Source organism: Elephantulus edwardii, unplaced genomic scaffold (genome assembly GCF_000299155.1).
Source record: "Elephantulus edwardii isolate Elephantulus edwardi_28Jun2011 unplaced genomic scaffold, EleEdw1.0 scaffold00109, whole genome shotgun sequence".
Lineage (NCBI taxonomy): Eukaryota > Metazoa > Chordata > Mammalia > Macroscelidea > Macroscelididae > Elephantulus > Elephantulus edwardii.
The window spans coordinates 4,829,537-4,850,833 of NW_006399859.1; the positions used below are offsets into that span (position 1 = coordinate 4,829,537).

The 21,297-nt window shown below is 44.7% G+C and overlaps 1 protein-coding gene and 1 pseudogene across 1 annotated transcript in view; both read right to left on the reverse strand.

Annotated features, from left to right (window-relative positions):
- NAV2 (neuron navigator 2) overlaps window positions 1–21,297 on the reverse strand; it is a 948,472-nt gene that overhangs the window by 908,872 nt on the left and 18,303 nt on the right. The gene's annotated exons all lie outside the window — the stretch shown is intronic.
- On the reverse strand, window positions 9,351–19,380 carry LOC102851012 (annotated as a pseudogene).

Here is a 21,297-nt window from a genome sequence, read left to right on the forward strand (position 1 = left end):
TCAGACACTGTTAGAGGGTCAGTTATGAGTCAGTTCCAATAATGCGATGCTAATGAGAGAGGAAAAGGAGTTTGATCATTTTGCCAAAGTGACATAGAATTGGTACAAGAAGACAAGCAACATGATCAGATGCGTATTTATAATTTATGCAGGATACCTGTGCCACTGCTTCCGTCAGAAAGCAGGCACATCATCTCTGTAAGCGTTCCCGGGAACATTGCTCCATGGGCTCATTATGGCAGTGCACACTAACCACTTTGCCACAGCACTGAAGGCCCCACCACTTCCCATTGCCCTGAGGTCCTGGAGGCTCACTAACCAGGACCTGGGAGCCCCTGCCTCCTCTACACCCACACATCACAGTATCCTACTCAGGAGCACTCTTCCTGAGCAGCCCATGGCCTCCCAGAACATGGACATTCCAGAGACAGCTGGAGCATGCCACGATTTCCCCGAAGCAGCACGATTTCTGTCTAGTGTGCTCCAGACTTGCAGAGTCACAGGGGTGATCTAGCTAATGCAAGGGAACAGCAGTAGCCTAAGGATATTCAATATGGATACAATATACTGTAACGAGCTTGACCGATACCAACACTGGCAAGTTGTGTTCAAATCTCATTAAGGCCGGCGAGACTGTTGACAGAACAGGGAGAAGACGTACTCTATTATTTATGAGTTTTATTTGTTTGCATAAAAAGATTCCATTTACATGGTTAATTGCAAGTAACACAATAACAACAAGGGTATGAGGAGGATGATATCAAAAGGCTGCTTTGTGGCAGAGCCTGGAGGGTAGAAGCTGTCATGGCAGTACTTAGTCCTTTTGCAACTGAAGTACAGGATATTAATTATATAACCATATAATAGAAATCTATAATTATGGCCACCACCTGTCTGTGTATCAGACTGTGGCAGCTTGCCTGTTGCAATGGTCCTACAGGGTATGCAGCCAGTATTTAAAATACCAGTAAAGATAACCTATGGTCAACAGGTTTCTGTGGAGCTTTCAGACAATGACAGACTAGGAAGAAAGGCCTGGCAATCCACTTCTGAAAATTAGCTAATGAAAACCTTACAGTTTCAACAGAGCATTGTCTGAGCAGCTTGCTTTGAATGTGTCATCAGGAAGGAACAATGGCTAGAAAAGCGCATCATGTTTTTAGAAGAAGAGCAGCAAGGGCAAGGAAGGCTAAGAAGGACCCCCTGTGAGATGGATCATCTTATGACATGGGCTCAAACATGCTGGCAATTATGCAAATTACACGAAACCAGACAACATTTTGTTTTGTTGAGAAGGCAACTTGATGGATTTTTTCACTATCTATTTACAACTATAGGTAATTTTTATTTATAGGTAATTGTAAATATCTACCTACAACTACACAGGGAGTGCTGGTGGGCTAGTATTAAGAAACTGTGCTGCAATCCCAAAGGTACGCAGTTCAAATCCATCAGCTGCTCCTCAGGAGAAAAATAGACAATCTCCTTTCACGCCATTTCTCTGTTCTCATGTACTTTACTGCCTCTAAAGACCCACTGGAGGGTCAGCTGTGGGTCAGTTCTGACTTGATGGCACACAACAACAATCTACTATTATAGCTCTGGTGTGTAGTTCACAGGGAATTGTACTACTAACTTAAAGGTGGCTGGTTCAAATCCAGTACTTGCTCCACAGGAGAAAGATGGGCAATCTCCTCCAAAAACTTGCTAGAGGGGTAGCTATGACTCAGTTCTGACCCTACAGCAAGGAGCTAAGCTGATAGCTATTCAAGGAGCCCTGATAATGCAGTGCTTAATCGTTCAACTGCTAATCAAAAGGTCAACAGTTCAAATCCATACATCCTATGAAACCCTATGGGAAATCTTGTTCTGTCCTGTAAGGGATGCTATGAGCTGAAATTGCTAACACATAATAATAGTAGTGGCCCAAGATATTAGTTAAATCTATTTTCTGAAATGGTTTGGATGAGCTTAGAGCCTCAGGCTAGGGGAAGCGGAAAGTGCTTCTCAGGAAAGCCCTGTTGGCTCAGGAGCAGAAAGCTGCTGTAACTGGATTTTGCATTCAGATCACAAAGCAAAAGGAGGATCTGGGGGTCTCAGAGGATAAAGCAGGTTGTCTGACGTGAGACAGCAGCATCTGCAGGGCACTGGTCACTCCCCAGAGAGATGGCAGGGCCAGAGAGATGCTAGAAAAGAGAAGGTCGGGCAGGGGAGGTGGCTGGGGCCAGAGATGAGGTCATCACCTTCTCTCATCCTCCCATCTCAGCCCCCTGCTGCAGAACCCAACTAGAAAATGGAGAGAAAACGGACATGCAGTTTACTCGACACTGACCTGAACTCTGCATTGCTTCACAACATCCCATTCCAGCCATGCTCTTCTCTCAGACAACAGGCTTGCTCTGACTCTCTAAGTGTCTCTCTCTCCTGCCCTGTCAGTAAGGAGAGCTCTGGTGGCTTAGTGGTAAGGAGTTGCCCTACCAACCCAAAGCCAAGTGGTTCAAACCCACTAGCTGCTCCTTGGGTGAAAAATGGTTTATCAGTTATTACCTCTGAAAATCTGCACAAGGGTGAGTTAAGAGTCAGTACTCAACTCGAGGGTACATAAAAACAACTGTGTCGACCTCCAGTGGTAGAAACCTCTAGTGTTGGGGTGCACATGGCGATGTGTTACTAACCAAAGCCTGTACCACTGTGATGGTTCAAATCCACCAAAAACTCTGTGGGAGGAAGACAGTGATCCCCTCCCACGTGATGCACAGCTTTAGAAATCCAGTGGAGGGTCAGCTACGAGTCAGTCCCAACTGGACAACAACAAATTCGAGTTTTCGCTTTGCTGAGCTCTTTATGATTCCTTTAAAGAGACCCATCAAGTCAAAACAAGCTTAGTGCCTTCTCTTCCGCTTCTTGCTCCAAGAAGTCTCTCGGGCCTTGTACCCTGTGCCATGTACAAGGTCTGACCTGAAGGCTTCCTAACATCACCACTAAAACTCAACACTCATCACTGTCCTGTTGGAACCAACTCTCCACTGACCCTCCAGCAGGTTTCTAAGGCAGGGACCTCGCACAGGACAGAACTGTCCATCTTTCTTTGGCGGAGTTACTGATGGGTCCCCAACACCAGAGAAGTGAGGCGTTTGGATTAGAAGCTCAATTTGCTGGGGACCAGAGCTCACCGCTAACTACCACCATCTACAGAACAGAGCCAGCTCGCTCACTTCTCGTCCTCCAGAAAGTCCTGCTCCCTCTTCCTTTAGGACTCCACGTGGACAGCAGCACCTTCAGAAAGCTTCTTAAACACCCCCCACCCACCAGCTGCATATAAGCTAGGGCAGAGATTTTTTTTAAAGTTGAATCATTTGATCACACAGCTAGCAATGAGGTGCAGCCAGGACTTGAATGCAGGCCGGTGGGCCTCCACAGGGCAGAAGCATATTCTTCTGAACCCGGTGCTGGGAGGTTGAAATAAAACACCAAAGCTCCTGACCTCAAAGAGCTCAGATCCGGGACTGTAAGAGGTCCTGCCCCCGGGATGCTGGCGCCCAGCAGCCAGAAGCTCCTGAGCAGCATCTTGGAGGCGTGTGCTCATCAGAGATTCTTACAGAAGAGAAAAATGCCATCAAAGATGCCCTCAAACCTGGCCTCTGCTTGACAGGCAGCTGCTGGCTCTTCCCGAGACAAAGTCTGCTTCACAAGAGGGAGCATCTTTGCAGTGAATAACTCTCCTTGTCCTGCCTGCGCCCAGCTCTCCGTCTTTGCCATTTCAAAAGGCAATCCCAATGAGAGGCTTTTGTTGCGACCAATGCTATCATAGCAAGTAGCAAGGCGGTGCTCTTAATAAAGGTGCACACTGCCTCCGCGAGTGGCATTGCTCAGCGACCCCGTGCGCCAGCCCACGCCTCCACCCTGCAGCTGCCAGGGAGCTGATAAGGTGCCTCTTGGCAGGTTTGACAGGCAGCAGGGCTGGGGAACACATCAGAGGCCCTACTGAGCCACGGGCACTTTGCCAAGGAATCATCTAAGGGTTAGGGGAACCAAGATGGCCAAAAGCAGCATCCCAAGGCATTGAGGAGTGGGAATGACAGTGGTGCAGCACCCCACAAAGCCTAGTCCTCGTTTTCTGCTGACCAGAAATTGTTCATCACAACCCGAAAGTAAGTGAGGAGGGCTGGGCTGTCAGGCTAGGAGGAGGGAGGAATGTGTGTGCATCTCCTCAGTGCACCGGGGACTTGTCTCCTATACAGGCTCCAAGCAGTCCTCTCCACTTTCCCCAGGGATGAGCTGTTTGTTCAGGCCCCAGACAGCTCCACTTTGTCAAATGCTGTTTCCTCTGGTGCCCCAACTGTCTCCTCCCAGCCTCACCTCCTTACTCTGTTCAAAAGACTGTTACCCAAAAGAATGCTCCCATACTTCACACCACTCCTTTCCTTAAGCTGTTACACACTGACTCTCTTCACCTTCCATTTACATCAGTGGAAATGCCACTTCTCTTTCTCCAAAAGAATAAGCATGAAATGGAACTCTGCTTGTCTAGAAGGGATGGCAGAGCCATTCTCTTGGGAAGTGGGGACATGCCTTATCCTTTCTAAGAGTTTTCTGGTGTTCTGGGGTCTTGAGAGTCTATCTGTATAATGGACCTGAAAATACTTCATCCTGAATACGCATAGCCATCATTCAAGACTTCCAACTCTGTAAGACCCATGTTCCAACCAAGGCTGCAACCCTCAGTCATTCCTTTGCCCCCTCACTGAGCCTGGCTGCCTCATGTCAGACACTGTGTTTCATGCTGGGAAGAGGATGACAAAGGGCACAAGACACCCTGGCCCAGCAAGGAGTGGGGCATGCAAATATGCAAATACATTACAGCCCAGGGCATTTGGGAGGCAGATAAAGGCCCTACAATTGTCAGGAATCAGGAAGAACAAAAGGAAGGGATGAATTAGAGGTTGGCAGATAGGCAAGGCGGATGGCTAACAGTCCTCAGACACGAGGAAGAGCCAGTGTAAAGGCACGAGGCTGTGAGAAGGACGGGAAAACACATTAAGAGCTCTCCTACAATGCTTCTATTTAGCTTGTTCAAAATATTTCCTAAGCCGGAAAAGAACCAAACCAAAATCAAAAGACCCTGTCAGGTTGATACTGTCCATTGAGTTTCCAAGGCTGTAAATCTTTACAGGAGGAAACTGCTTCTTCTTTCCACAAAACAGCAGCTAATGGAATAGAACCAATGACCTTTCAATTAGCAACCTAACTCTACACTACCATGGCTCCTTCTTGGGACAATGCAAATAACACTGCTGGGCCTTTTAAAGATCCAACCTCTTCACGTTGCTGATAGGAAAACAAGGCCCAGAGAAATGGTAGCGCTTGCCCACCAGCAAAACCAGGTTTCCTGGTTGCTATCTGGGGACTTTCTCCATATCAAGTGCTCACTCACAGCCTTTTCTGAGCCACCAACCCATGCAAATCCCTTCTCTTCTCTCACAAGTTCCACTCCATGACTTCCTTCACTAATGAACTAAGAGTGGCATGGCGGATGAGCAGATAAGTGCTTTGTAGGGAAATGATAAAGTCTGGGCAAACGCATGCTTGTGAAATACACACGTACATCATCACTTAGCTCTACTGTCTCTTCAACCAGGAAAATGTCCTTGACTACTGGTTCAGGCCAAGGTTCCTCTGTGTATTTCCAGAGGCCCAATTTCAATGTCTGAATGCTTGGCATGTTGTTGTTATGTGCCGTTGAGTCGTTTGCGACTCATAGCAACCCTATGTACAACAGCCCTAAACTCTGCTCTGTCCTGTGCCAATCTCATTGCCTCTGACACACCCATCCCAATTACCCCAGTCACTGAATCAATCCACCTCATAGAGGGTCTTCCCCTCCTGCGCCGTCCCTCCACTCTGCCCAGCATGATGTCCCTCTCTAAAGACCTGTCTCTCCTTACAACATGTCCAAAGTATGTCAGGTGAAGTCCCAGAATCCTTGCCTCCAAGGAGCAGCCTGGTTTAACCCTCTCTAGGATGAATCTATTTGTTTTCTTGGCAGTCCATGGTACATTCAATACTCTTCTCCAGCATACATTACTAAAATTATCTATTTACCTGTTCTTGTCTTCCCTGCCAAACAGAGAGTTCCAGATAGTATCTAGTATACAGTAGGTCCTCAAGAAAGGTTTTGGTATGTATGAGGATCTAAGGGGGAAGGGTGGGAGCAGAGGTGTGAGGATGGGCAGTACAAAGAGCTAATCATAGGGTCACACAATTTGATGGGTAGGTGGAGGGAGGGGTGAGTAAAGGAAATGGGAAAGACCTGGTGTCAAAAACAACGTACATGAACTTTGTAAGTAAACAAGTATAAAATAAATATTTTATTCAGAAAAGAAAAGAAAGAAATAGTTTTGAGTGGATGGACAGATAATTTGATGAACAAATGTATTTATTAGGGAAACAATGTGAGGTTATATAAAAAGCTTGAAGCAAAAATGAAGAAATTGGGTTCAAGTTTAACTTTACCATTCACCAGCAGTAAAAATATGCGGGTTATTTATCTCTGAGCCATGGTCTTCTCTCTCTATAGAGAGTGACTCCAAGCGTATGTACCTCTGGCTTCTTGTGATGTTTAAATGTGAAGACTGATCAGAAGGAGCTTTGTAAACCACCAAGTAATGTGCGTGAGTTATCTGTTGTTACCAATTAGAATGCTTTGGGCAGCAAGTAAGAGAAACTCCATTTGAACATGCTTGAAACAATAAGGGAATTTTTGTCTCACATCACCTGACATGTACAAGTAGGAAACTCTTGAGCAGGGAGTAACTCCAGAAATGAGAAAACAAGGTTTTTCTAAACACAAGATTTTTCTTAAAATAACATCTATAAACCTTCTATTTCCCCTGAGACATGTTTGGCTTTCAACTAGCTAGATCTTAGCTGTCACATCTTCTGTAAAAGAGAATTGATGAAAACTACTTTTTAAAAAATCTACAACAGGGAAAGGATAAAATAGATGAATGGAACCTTCTAAGAATTAAATCCCTATGCACATCCAAAAACTTCTCCGACAGGGTAAAAAGGGAAGGCATAGACTGGGAAAAAATATTTGGTAATGACATGTCAGATAAGAGACTTATATCTAGAATTTATAAAATACTCAAGCACCACAAGAGAAAAGTAAACAACCCAATTGAAAAATGGGCACAGGATATGAACAGACATTTCACCAAAGAAGACATTCAGATGGCAAACAAACACATGTTCAAAATCCCTAGCTCTAAGAGAGATGCAAATCAAAGCAACTATGAGATATCATCTCATGCCAGTAAGAATTGCAAAATTCAACAGAACAGCAAATAACAAATACTGGTGAGGTTGCAGAGAAACTGGAACCCTTATTCACTGTTGGTGGGAGTGTAAACTGGTGCAACCACTATGGAAGGCAGTGTGGTGCTTTCTCAAAAGGTTGGAAATAGAAATACTATTTGAGCCAGCAATTCCACTTCTGGGAATATACCCTAAAGAAACCATAACTGCCACCCAAGCAGATATATGCATACCTATGTTTATTTTGGCTTTGTTCACAATAGCAAGGAGTTGGAAACAACCTAAGTACCAATCAACAAACGAATGGTTAGAGAAGCTATGGTATATTCACACAATGGAATATTATGCTGCATTGTAAAACAAGGAACTCATACAATATTACTCAAAATGGGTAACCCTGGAGGACATTATGCTGAGTGAAATATCTCAGTCACAAAAAGACAAATACTTCATAATGCCACTGTTATAAAAGAGAAATAACAGAGGGGTTGAGGGGAGACTGAGAAAGAGGGGATAAATAATATATACTGCATTGAAACAGATGAGGGAGAGAACTGTTTAAAAGGGATATATTATTAGGTATTATTGTCATGATAGGAGTCCAGAATGAAAGCAGCATAGTGGAGTGGACTTGGGGGAAGGGATTTTATAACAATGAAAGAATTTTACTTTTCAAAGAGGGGGGAGGGGTGGGCAGGGAGAAAAGTGCAACAATAAATGAATGGAAATTGAAAATTTCTGTAAACTTGAATTAAAAATCATTTAAAAAAAGAAAGTGTCCACAGCTAAATTTTGCCATTTATCTAAGTAACAGGTTATACTTGCCAATGTTCAGTCTTTTGCCTAGTTGCTCCTAAAACCTCCTTCAATTTCCCTACCAAGATATGGACAATGATATTTGTATTTTTAATAAGAAAATAATGTTGGGGGGAAATGTCTGGTAAAGATATCATAAACACACATGCCCCAGGATCATCATGCAAAGATTTAAAAAAAAAATCAAAACCAAATAACAGTGATAGGAATGTCAAGTGATAATAATATAGGATTTTTTTCTGAGTGTAGTGTACTTTATAACCCTGCTTGCTGAAACTGAGGAGGACCTCATGCACTTGCTGTAAAGGGTCAAGGACTGCAGCCTTCAGTATGGACTGAGACTCAATGTCAAGAAGACAAAGATTCTCGCCACTGGACCAATTGGCAGCATCAGGATGGATGACGAAGAGATTGAGAGTGTTCACAGCTTCAGTTTGCTCGGCTCCACAGTCAACACTCTTGGCACCAGCAGTCAGGAAATCAAAAAGCGTATCGCGATGGGAAAGTCTGCTGTTAGGGACCTCTCAAAGGTACTCAGGAGCAACAGTGTCTCTCTGGAGACTAAGGTGCGGCTGATACAGGCCATGGTATCTGCAATCGCTTGTTATGCATCAGAGAGTTGGACAATGACTAGGGAGGACAGAAGGAGAGTGGATGCTTTTGAGCTGTGGTGCTGGAGAAGGGTACTGAATGTACCATGGACTGCCAGGAAAACAAACAGATTCATCTTGGAGAGGATTAAACCAAGCTACTCCTTGGAGGCAAGGATTCTGGGGCTTCGTCTGACATACTTTGGACATGTTGCCAGGAGGGACGGGTCCTTGGAGAGGGACATCATGCTTGGGAGGGTGAAGGGACGGCGCAGGAGGGGAAGACCCTCTATGAGATGGATAGATTCAGTGACTGGGGTAATCGGGATGGGTGTGTCAGAGGCAGTGCGGTTGGCGCAGGATAGAGCAGGGTTTAGGGCTGTTGTGCATAGGGTCGCTATGAGTCGGAAACAACTTGACGGCACATAACAACAACAACAACAACAGTGTATTTATTGATAGTACATGTTAAGATGAGCTTTCTAAGCCCCTCCCCTTTCTCAGGGGCTCTGGATGAAAACTGCGTATCAAGTTGGGGCAAGGATTCCCCTGTCACAGCTGGGTATCTCTCTCTCTTCTAATGCTATTGCTGGTGCCTACTGCTGGGGCTGGTGGTCAAGAAGGCTCTTATTCTTTCTAGGAGATCATGTGAACCATCAAGTAGACCACCCTTTTTCTATAGCCAAATGCATTGCCATACAAGGAAACAGGTTTGACAAAGTGATTATTCAGGGTAACAGGGGCCCCAGAATCAAAGGTGGAACAGCAGATGTCACTGTTAAAGTCATAGGCGACAATCTGGTCTTCAGTGTATTCCAGGATGCCCTTTAACAGCCTTTCTGATGCCTGCTTTACTACTTTCTTGACGTTACCATATTTGGCAGCTTTCTCCAGACAGCAAATCAGATCCATGACTGACACATTGAAAGGGGAGACATGAAAAGCGATGCCAGTAATTTTCCCATTCACCTCAGGGATGATCTTGCCCATGGCCTTGGCAGTACCAGTAGATTTAGGGATGATGTTTTTCAGGCAGCCCCACTGCCATCATGCCACAGCTTTCCAGAGGGGTCATCCACAGTCTTGTGGGTGGTAGTGATGGCCTGGACTGTGGTCATGAGTCCCTCTATGATGCTAAAGTCATGTATGACCTTGCCCGGGGGCCAAGCAGTTAATGGTGCAGGAGGCATTGATAACAATCTTAAGAGAGTTGTCATAATTCTCCTGGTTAACGCCCATCACAAACACAGGGCCATCGGCAGAAGGGGAGAGATGAGTACCTGTTTGGCATCACCCTTCCAGTGAACCCCAGGCTTCTCCAACGTCGTGAAGACACCAGTGGACTCCACAACATACACAGCACCAGCATCACCCCACTTGATATTGGTGAGATCTCGCTCTGGAAAATAATGCTGGTTTTCCCACCAAGCTTCTCATTCTCATTCGCCCTTGGCATTCTCAGTGCCACTGAACTTGACATGGGTAAAATCAAATTGGAAAACACAGCTGAGGTCAATGAAGGGGTCACTGGTGGCAACAACATTCAAAGTAGCCCTGGTGACCAGCTCCCCAACGCAGCCAAATCTGTTTACTCCCAACCTTCACCATCATGTCTCAGGGATTCAGCAGAGGCTGGACAAGAAGAAAGGGCTATCTGTTTATCAACAAGGAGCAGAAAACTCATTTAAGGTTATCTTGTGGAGATATTCTGTGGCAGTTTAGAGTTCTCCTGGGCAGGGACAAGACCTGAACCCCTGCCCAATGAAAACAAATGACTTTCAAGTAATTCTGAAAATAAATCCAGGTCCATCCAAACCACAGTATCTGATGGATCATGCACACTCTCTAAACTGAACCTGGAACCACATAGCTTGAGGGATATTTCTAATATCTAATTTAATAGGCATGAGAGGCTAGAGGTTGATGAAGAACATGAGCTTAGGTAGGAGGTGGGGAAGGGACATATTAAAAAGAATAACCTTGGAAGACTTTTGCTAGAATGGAAGGGACAGAAGCACAAATGCATCACTCTGATTTCTAGCTGTGTGGTCTCTCTGCCCAGCACTGTGTTCCCCAGTCTGTGCCCAGCCCTCCTCAGGAAGGGTCTGACTTTGGGGGACTGCAGCAGAGAGACTGTGATGTTACAGAGGTCCCCTGATATAACATCCTGGGAGAAAGAATTTTTATCTGGATCTGTGGAGCTGATGAGGTCCCAGAGAGAACAACTGATTGACACAAACCAAAGTTGGGTGAGTCTCTCCTGAGTGCTTATAGTGTCCAGCTTTGGGCTAGAGTTTGGAGGAAGGTGGGGCACATGAGAAACATCTACGTCTAGGAGAGATTTTCAGAGTGACTAAAGAGAAGGGGGTCTGTGCTCTAGTCCTGCTGATTTGTTAGGGTAAACAAAGTAGGAATGCAGGTGGGAAGCCAGGAGGGAGTCAGCATCCAAACAGAAGGATCCAGATATATGATCAAAGTTGGCCCTTGTGGCCATGAAGGGCTGTGAATCTGAAGGGGTGACAAAAGGTCCTGGTAAAGAGAAATAAGGTGAGCTTTCGTGGCTTAGTGGTAGGTAATTGCACTGTGAAGGCAAAGGTACATGGTTGAAATCTACCAACTGCTCTGCAGGAGAAAGATGGGCACTCTTCTGTGCAATTAACTGCCTCTGGAAGCTGGTAGAGGGTCATGAGTCGGTTCTGACAACAATTCACAACAGCAACCAGATTCATAGAGATGAGACAATAGAACAGGAAAGTTAGGTAATAGGACATGGTGAAACTGTCACACAAGCTGTCAAAATTCAGGGAAAGATTAAGTATTCCCAGATTTGGCGCTGTCTTGGTATTTATGCTGTTTCCAAAAAGCAGGCTTCTTAAAAGGAATCCCTGGGAAAGCAAAATAGTCAACAGGCACCACTACTAATCAAAATGTTCAAATCTATCCACAGAAGTGCCTTGGAAGAAAGGTCAGGTGATCTACTTCAAAAGAAACATCCACCAAAACCCATATAGAGCTCAGTTCTACTCGGATACATATAGGACCATTATATGACAGGACAAACCCAACAGCAGCTAATAACAATGAGTTTCTTCTAAAGATAGAAGACAGATGATCTTTTGAAAAGGAGTTCATCTAGCCCCAAAGACTTTTGCTGGGTTACTCAAGTATTTCTTCCCATTAAATGTATTAAGAAATAGTGACACCATAAAGCTTCAAAACAAGTGGCTGCTTCTGTGACCAACCAACTGAAGATGCTCCTGACTCATGTATCACTCAAGAATGCATCAAATGTCCCCACCATCTGATCCCCTGGCCCCCTGACGGCTCATCCCAGCACCACATTCCAGGCACTGGAGCAGATCAGCCACCAGCGAGTACAAGGATATGGGTTTTTTAAAAAGCAGATAATTATGTCTGTAGCCTTCTAAGAAAGCTTATCTTTAGATGCATCTGGTATTTGGATTCCTAAATAGCAATAGTCATTCTCTGGAGCTGACAACGTGTGTGGGTGCCAAAGTGGTGTATACAGAGTAAATAATAAGAGGACAAAATTATGCTTGAAGTCAGAAAAGCATGTGTTCAGGGAGGAAAACAGACTGGCGATAAGTATAGTAAAGTTATGGTCATAATACATCATCATGTTGCTGTCAATTGCATTTGCCCTAATTGCTATGAAATGCAAATATTGAGTTTTGCAATTTGAACAACTGAGCAAGATCTATCTTTATTATAACCTAAAAATTTGAACTGCCAGAAAGGGTTAGTAGCATGACTTCCTGTGGACTATATGCCAGCAGTGTTCTACCCACAAAATAACCACTATGAGACTGGTTCAGGGTAGGGAGTTCTGGTGGTGTAGTCACTAGGAAGTTACACTACCAGCCCAAAGTTAGGCAGTTCGAATCCACCAGCTGTGCCACAGGACAGAGATGGTCAATCTCCTCCCATGTAATTTACAGCCTCAGAAAACGCACTGTCTGGTTAGCTAGGAGTTGGTTCTGATTTCACAGTAAGAAGTTGTTTGTTGTTGGTTCAGATGAACATGGCTTCCTTTGAAATACCAGCGCCCCAAGTAACCACATGCAAGGGAACATCTAGAATACACTACTGATTGTGCCAGAGGTCCTGAGGCCTGAGGTCTTGTGTGGGCACTGCTCACTCTCGCTTCCCATCTATACCTCTCAAGCCTGGGCCTGCCCAAGGTTTTATGAAAGTGGAACAGGATTTGAAAATGAGAGCCAGTGTTTCCAATGGGCTCCCACACAAACAAGACAGGGACCCAAAGTTGGAGGTCCCAGCAACCCCAGACATCTGGAGGGAGTGTGGCCAGTCCAGCTCAGCTGTCTCTCTGAGCCAGCAGGGAAAAGGGTCTTGCTGACAGCCGTTTCATATTCAGGCCACGCTCCATCTGAAGAAAACACAAACCCAGCTGTCATCTAACTCACAACAAATGTGGACCCTCCACTGGCAATCTAGGCAGATGAAGCAACAGAGAAAGTTTCCAGACCTTAAAGGATAAAGGCACCTCATGGAAAGAATCCCAATAATCCCCTGTTCAGCACTTTTCTGTCAGGGGTGCACAAGCACCTTCACTGCCTCAGATCCTGTGGCATAAACGCGTAGACCTGGTGGCCAAACAGAATGGTTAAATGGTTAAAAGTTTAGGAGTTCGAATGTAGCCAGCAACTGTCTAGGAGAAAGATCTGGGGAAAATCCACTTGACAGGACCCCACAACAGCAACACCTCTCTGTCACAAAGGAGGAAACAAAGAAAAGAGAAGTGACTTTCCAGAAAGTATGAGATGCATTTTGCGGCAGAAACCAAAATGAGTTTCCTAATGCCTTGCATTCCGAATGAGGTGTTGTTATGTACCATTGATTAGGATCTGATTCACAGCTGACCCTCATGCAGGTTTTAAGAGGCAGTAAATCGCATGGGAGGAGATTATCTTTCTCCTGCAGAGTTGCTGGTGGATTTGAACAAAGTACCTTTGGGTTTACAATTCTAAGTCACTAGGCCAACTAGAGCTCCCCTACAGAGTGAGTATGAGGGTGATGGAGATACGGAAATGGGGATGATGATGCATTAAGAGATGGTAGGTCACTCTTCAATTAGAACAGCTGAATTTTGGAGTTGAACTGCTTCAATTTGGATCTTTACTAACTATAAAACACTGGCAGGCTAATCTTAACATCTATGGGCTCCAGTTTCCTAAATTTACTGAGACCAAGCTTCTAAGACTGCTATGAAACTTAAAAAAGAGATTGCTTACAAAGAACACAGAGCAATACCAGGCACTCAGCAAGTGCTCTGTAAGCGTTAGCTCCATTGACTTCCAATAACAATAACCAATTCCACTAACTGTTCAAGTGCAACAGAGCTAAATAGTGCATGGTCCTGCACCGATGTTTCATTTTATTGCACTCGAAAGAGAGAGATCATAGGAAATGTTACTGCTACTGTTCTTCCAAAGAGCTCATGCATACTGAGCACTTACTGTGCGCCAGGCATTGGGTGACTTTTGTGTTCTTGTATTAAGTTGATTCCCTTTTCTACCTCAGTTTCCTCACCTGCAAGATGGGAAGGAGTAAAACTGGAATCATTGGGGGCTGGGGGCTGTAAAATAATGTCATGGTTGAGAATGCACACTCTGGTGTCAGACAGTGAGGATCCGAGTGGTGGCGCCTCTGCAAAGGACTTAGCTCTCTGCAAACTGCAATGCCCCACCTGTATATAAAGATAATCCGCAGCACAGACTGATGGGCTTTAACCTAAAGATCAAGTCAAAGAGTGTGGGGGTCTGGTACATAGTAGGTGCTGGATGGATCTCAGTTGGTGCGGTTACTTCTCCCTATCATTCTCCCCTAATAACGAGGGAGATCATAGAAGTGGACTTACGTGTGACACTGAGCAAGTCCCTTGACACCGTAGAGCCCTAGATGTTTTCCATCTATAAAATGGGGGCTTGGATTAATTGATATCAAGGATATTTCCTTCCCTGGCGTTCTGTGAGGTCACCAGCAGCTTCGAAGTCACCAGCCAGGAAAGCGCACTATCCCTAGGAAATCATGGATTCCTCCCAGTGCTGAGCTGGAGAGCCCAGCTGGCTGCTGTTACACAGCCTTGGAAGCCACATCTCCTGGCGCGTGTCCCCTTGCATTAACTGTCAGCAAATCTGGCCTTCAAAGCAACTGCAAATGATGTATCTTGGTATGGTGGGAAGCCAGCGATATCGGGCGCCATACTCTTCTCGGTGGTTACACAACCCCAGGCTCGGTCATTCCTCCTCTGACTTAGCACATTCCCAGGCCATTTCAGGACACAAAGAAAGTTACAAGGAGAGAGTAAATTATTCTTGCCCTTCCTTCCTCCCCTAATGAATATCCCAACCCGTATTGTAGTAACTCTCCCTTTACCCTCACCTCTAGCAGAAATGTCTGAGGAGTGGGCAGACACTTGTCATAAAGCTGTGTCTTTTACTGTCCAGAATCACTCAGTATCAGGTGACAAACTCTCACCTGCACAAGAGCAGAACTGAGATAATTAGAATCAGATGCTGCTACGGAGTTGGACAAAAATTTGCTGAGCAAAACGCAGCTTCTTCTCTTCCCTTGTCAAATAAGACTAATCCATTTGCTCGTTAGCCATTCTTTCACCCATCCTGTCCAAATTGGTATTTGATGCAACAGAGAAATGTGTAGAGTCCATTACTAATCAGGTTCAGCAAAGGAAAGGTCGTGGGGGTGACCAACACAATTAGGGGATGTGGGAAACAGGCCAATCAGAGAGCCAATGGGGAGAAGCAAGAATCAATGACATGAAATGATGAGGTTTATGAATAGTTAGAGGCTACTCAAAAGCTGACATTTGGTGCAAAACAGACACTTGCAGAGCCTCTATGTTCAACTGCTTCTTGTTATCAGGAACAACTCTGACTCCCAAAGCAGCCAATACCAAGCAGAGCTCACAGGAGCCTGCAGCCAGATCTCAGTAACAAGAGCCGCTTGATTCAGAAGGTTCCACTGGAAAGTTATCAGACTGGTTAGAACTTCTGTGAGAACAGCAACGTCAAGTTACCCTCTAGAGGAAACGAGACTTGTTATCTTATGATTTTTCTGATGTGTCAATATGACACGGGAGGACAAGGCTTCCCAGAGACTTCCTGATACAGTATGCCAGAATGACCCCTGAGTTGCCTTAACTGGGCATTGATTATCTGGAATCAATATGCACTTAATCTTACAATAAAATAGTACCAAACTAACAAGCAATCTGTCTAGGGCACATTGCTCGAAGAAATCTCTAAGGAAGTCACAAAGTTTTTGAATAATATTGTATGAGGAAATGAACGGCGCAGCATTAAAGCCCTCCACCACTGTAAACAGGCATGGCTAAGGATTTCTTTTTTAAAAGGAATCCTATTAAACGCTAACAACAGGGAGGACTATCCATCTAGCTTTATCAACCTGAAGCAAACCAGGCAGAAATGAAGTTGTGGTCATTTTAGAAAGGTTTTTAGATTATTAATCTGAATCATCAATGAAAGCTTTCATTAAACTGCACCCTAGGAATTGATTTGCAATGGGTCGTTCCAATGTGCTGTGCAAACTTGCTGTAGAGAATCAGTCATTCTAGACTCCCTAAAGAATACAGACATGACATCCGGGCATCTGTTAAGTTTGCTCAAAAACATATGCAAGCCTTTTTTTTAAAGAACCATAATTACATCCTGCTGAAACCTCCAAGGACCCTGCTAACTGCCTTTGTATTTCAACATCCATTTCCCACTTAGGCAGGCTCAGCTTTGCTATTTAGATGAACGTTACAATCTGCTGACTCCTCCTGCACACTCTCCCAGTTTGAGTTTGCAAATGGCCACATCTTTCCATGCTCAGAGACCAGACTCAGAAGAAAGCAGTCAGGTGGTGTGTCTGTGTGTCCTTTTTCAATACATAACCAGAGTTTGGAGTTGCAAGGGACAACAAAGAATCCCATTTCCACATGGCACAACAAAAGACCAAAGAGGGAAATTACTTGTTCAATATAACACAGCCAAACTCTGCAACAGTACATGGTATAGTAATTAAAAGCTTAGGTTCTGGGGTCAGATAGACAGCAAATCCATGCTCTGTCACTTATGTACTGTGTGGCTTGGCAAAGCACTCAATCTCCCGGAGTCTTGGGTCCTTTACTTATAAGATAGAAATGAGAACAGAGCCTGGTATATACATGTAAGTAACACATTTAACCGTAAGCGACAAACTGGACCTCATTTAATCTTAAAAACAAGTTAGAAAGAAGGGAAGATTCAGATTATTATCCCCATCATACAGATGAAACAACTCAGATGTTAGATAGTGAAAAAACACTTCCAAGGTCATACACATCCTGGGGCCAGATTCTTACAATTCTGGTTGCAGCAGGGCCTCATTCAACACCCTACCTTTTTTGCTGAGAAAAAGAGATGAATAAGCAAAAACTTGCTGATTTGTGTCTACATAAAAGCAACATTAGTGTGACCACCAATCTCAAGGTTTCAGATCCTACAAGACTGCTGCGTCAGACTGGCTAATCCTTAGTGTAGGAGAGTGAAGAGAGCAGCTGTATTTCTGAGAACGCCACCAGGCATTGGGGGATGTATATATGTTGACAAGGGGACATAATACTTCGGTAGTCTATTGTGTATTTTGAAGCTGTCAGTGCTCCATCAAACTGCCCTCTTGACCCCCAAATCTGGCCCTTGGGAAAATCTAATTGCTTTCTCTGAGTGACATCAGAGCTCTGTGAGTGATAAAGTTATATAGAGTCATTTTATGATTACGTGTCCTAATGGAACGAGGAACATGTTGAATGACTGTATGAGTGAATGAATGAATGTACATTAGGGTTACTTGTATTAGGCTCTGGGGTGCAATATAATGATGTCTCTGCTAATGCGTCTTCTGGGAACACAGTCCCTATAAGGGCGTAATCCAAGGACAAAGCCACAGGAAAGCTGCAAGGGCTGAAATACACATTCTGAAGGTCAGATTCCACCAAGTCTCACTGAATGAGAGTTTGTTCTCATCTGAGAGATCTCGTAGGCAGTAGGTGCGCTCTGAACTACAAAAAAAGAACATCTCAGAAGGAAGCAGAGAAGTTCGTGAGAACAGATGGTCTGGGAACCCACCATCTATTTAATGGAGCCAGCAGGAGTCTTTTGGTGAAAGCTACAACCATGGGCACCACCCTTTATGATTGCCATTTGTTCACTCTCTCATTGATTCATTTGATGAGTAGTTCTCGACTGCCTACAATGTGGCAGGCATGAGGCCAGAAACACAAAACACAAGACTTAGGCTTTTTCCTAAAAAGCTTAGTCAAGAAGCAGAGCCAACCAGGAAATAGGTCTTCACAATTCAAGAGAAGAGCCACCATGGAGGCCAGCTCAACGAGCCCAGTTGGTTGAAGGAGTGTATCAAAGAAGACTTTTCAGAGGAGGTAGCTTCCATCTGAATCTTAAAAGGAGGACAAGTCACTCAGTACTGTTGTTGACATCGTGCTCTTGGCAAAGGAAACCACACATTCAAATGTCCAGAGTCTGAGAACATCCTGAGCGGTCAGAAAATGACAAGTGATTCTATAGGACCTGGATTGAGACTTCATCCTGGCTTTACCACTCTGGGTGTGATAATGCCGGGCCTCATTGCCCGTGTCTGCACAATGAGGACACTGGCTGTAAAGCCCCAAAATGGTAAGGTGCATCTACCCCGGTCCGAAAAACTGCTCTACACACCCTTCAAACAAAAATTTGAAAGAGCTGATTGGCACAATCTAGACCATACTAAACATTATCTATTATCCACTGGCTAATTAGCAGTTTTATCATTGGGAACACTTGCAGGGTGCCATATATTAAGCTCTCACTAAGCACCAGACAGGCTTCGTGCTTTCTCATTTCATCCTTTAAAGATAATCCCTAAAAAGTGTCCTTATTCCCATTACTCAGATGATAAACTGAGGCTCAAAGAAAAGAAGCCATTAATTTATGGTTTCATGGTAAAGGCTAGATCTAGAATTTAACCTGGGATCTGATCACAAATTCTGTTCCTTCCAAGATATCCTTCTACCTTCAATCCACCATCAGCAGGAACCATCCCAGAAATCTGAAGTCTTTTATTCACTCAACAACCCACATTTCTGTACCCTCACCCCAGGAACTCCGAGCTCCACTCCTCTGCTCCTAGCTCCCATGGAAAGTGGAGAATGGCAACAATCCAACTAAGAGAACTCAATAGGAAGGTGGAAGGGCAGCCCTGGATCCATCTGTCCGAAAGCAGTTGCTGTCCAGTTGCCTCTGATTTCCGGTGACCCCATTTGTGTTGGGGTGTAACTGCGCCCCACAGGGTTTTCAACGGCTTGGTTTTCAGAAGTAGATCTCCAGGCTCTTCTCCTGAGGTCACTCTGGGTGATCATGAACCTCCAACCTTTCCGTTACCAGTCAAGAGCATCATTTGCACCACACAGGGACTCAGGGATCCATCTACAGCCCTTTTGCTTCTCCCAGAGCCTCAGACCAGACAGTGGAGGGCTCAGAGCACTGGGCGCAGCTGCTGCCTCTCTCCCGGCCAGCATGAGCACGGGGCTCTTAGGAGCTGGGGGCCGCCCTGACGTCATGCCCACTGGTAACCCGACCCTGATGACTGCTCCCTCATTCTGAGCCATCATGCAGGCACAGGGGAGAGGTCATGGCCCAGGGGAAGGTGCCAGGTGGGGCTCCTTGTAGTGGCTGCTGAAAGGAGAGATCATTTTGGCCACTGACATTTCCCCCAAGACTTCCTCATTCTCAGCACTTCCTAATCCTTCCTCTCCTGCTGCTTCTAGAATCAAGCCTGTTTTCACTTCACACCAAAAGAGCAAGGGTCACGCTCCCTTCAGGACTATGATAAATTCTGCAGTGCACTGATTGGCCAAGAGCAGCCTCCTTCAAACAAACAAACAAAACCCACCAGGTCTTGTCTGGATACTTTAATACTTCTAGGAAGATAAAAACCTCTGAATAAATCCTGCATTTGCCCAATGATACACAAATCTTATACAATATGCCTCTTATCTGCAGAATCAAGGTGCCCCTGATTTGACCCACAGTGTTATCGATGGTTTCACATGCAGACGAAAGTCAGATCATAAATAAGGTTAAGGAAAAACAAAAACAAGAAAAACAAACCTAAAAAAACCCAATTGATGCATTTGAATGATAGTGATTGTGAAGAATATTCAATCTATCATGGACCACCAAAAGAACAAAGAAATCTGTCTTAGAAGAAGTACAGTCAGAATGAGCAAGCTGGTGAGACTTTGTTTCACGAGCTTTGAGTGTGTTCTCAGAGGGGCCAACGCTTGGTAAAGCAGAAAGTCACTGACAAAGAGCAAGACCTTCAATGCGATTCGCTCACCAGGGTGGCGGCAGCGATAGACTGAAGGACAGCATGACAGAGAAGGGCTCAGGGCAGGCAGTGGTTTTGTTCATTGTACACAGGGTTGAACATGAGTGGAAACCAACACAGCAGGGCCCAAGCACAAGAAGAATGAACAGTATCCATTCAGACAGCATTTCTTTATACACTATTATTTACTGAATAATAATTTCCTTATTTACTCAGTAATGAATTTTTGAGATGTGTGTACTATACACCATTCTGTAATCCTTGCAGTAAGCTAATGAGGTGTTATTATTAACATACGTATTTTACAGATGAGAAAGTATAGGTAAATTATGTCCCCAAGGGTCCATCAGCTAATATATGATGAAACTGAGATTCAAACCCAGGCATAGCTGACTCAATGAGCAGTTTTCTTATCTACCTCCCTTGTGAAAGTAAACACCACTCCTCAACACAAAGATGCCGACCCACTGCTTCCTCAGAGGTGTGGTTAGACTTCGCTAACTCAGCCATATCTGCTTTTTGGAAAGTAGTCAGGGTCATCCTGTCTGCCCTGTCTTTTGACTGTGACTCTAGTTGTGTGTCTGTTTGTGTGTGTGTGTGTGTGTGTGTGTGTGTGTGTGTGTGTGTTGTCCTTCAGTTCCTGTTCAGCTGTCTTAGCTTCTTAGATCCATGACAGCATCTGTCCAGAGCCCCAGAGCCCCTGCATAGTGGGAGTGGTCAGCACGTGTTAGAACACAGGACTGAAGGGAGATAAAATGACCTGGTACAGAAAGATGTGACTGTAACAGCAAAAACATCATTTACACATGAGCAACTTGTTTTGCAAGTCTCAGGAGTTAAGGATATATTTTCCAAAATATAAATTAATGGTTTACTTTACAAAAGATGTGTCCCCACGGAGTTCATACTTGAGAACTTTTGAAAACAGTGGTCCTTTGCCACTTGTCATGGGTCTGTTCACTCTGTGAGGCTAGATTATCCACACCACATGCTGTGGCTTTTGCTTCTTTATGTTCCACAGTATGTATGTATGTATGGGCTCTATTTTCTCTTTAAAGACACTGAACTTGTTTCTGAGGGTAAGGACATTCAAGCTTGGAAAGAATGAGCCCAAATGACTCTATCTGAGCTACCTTTGCAGACATTT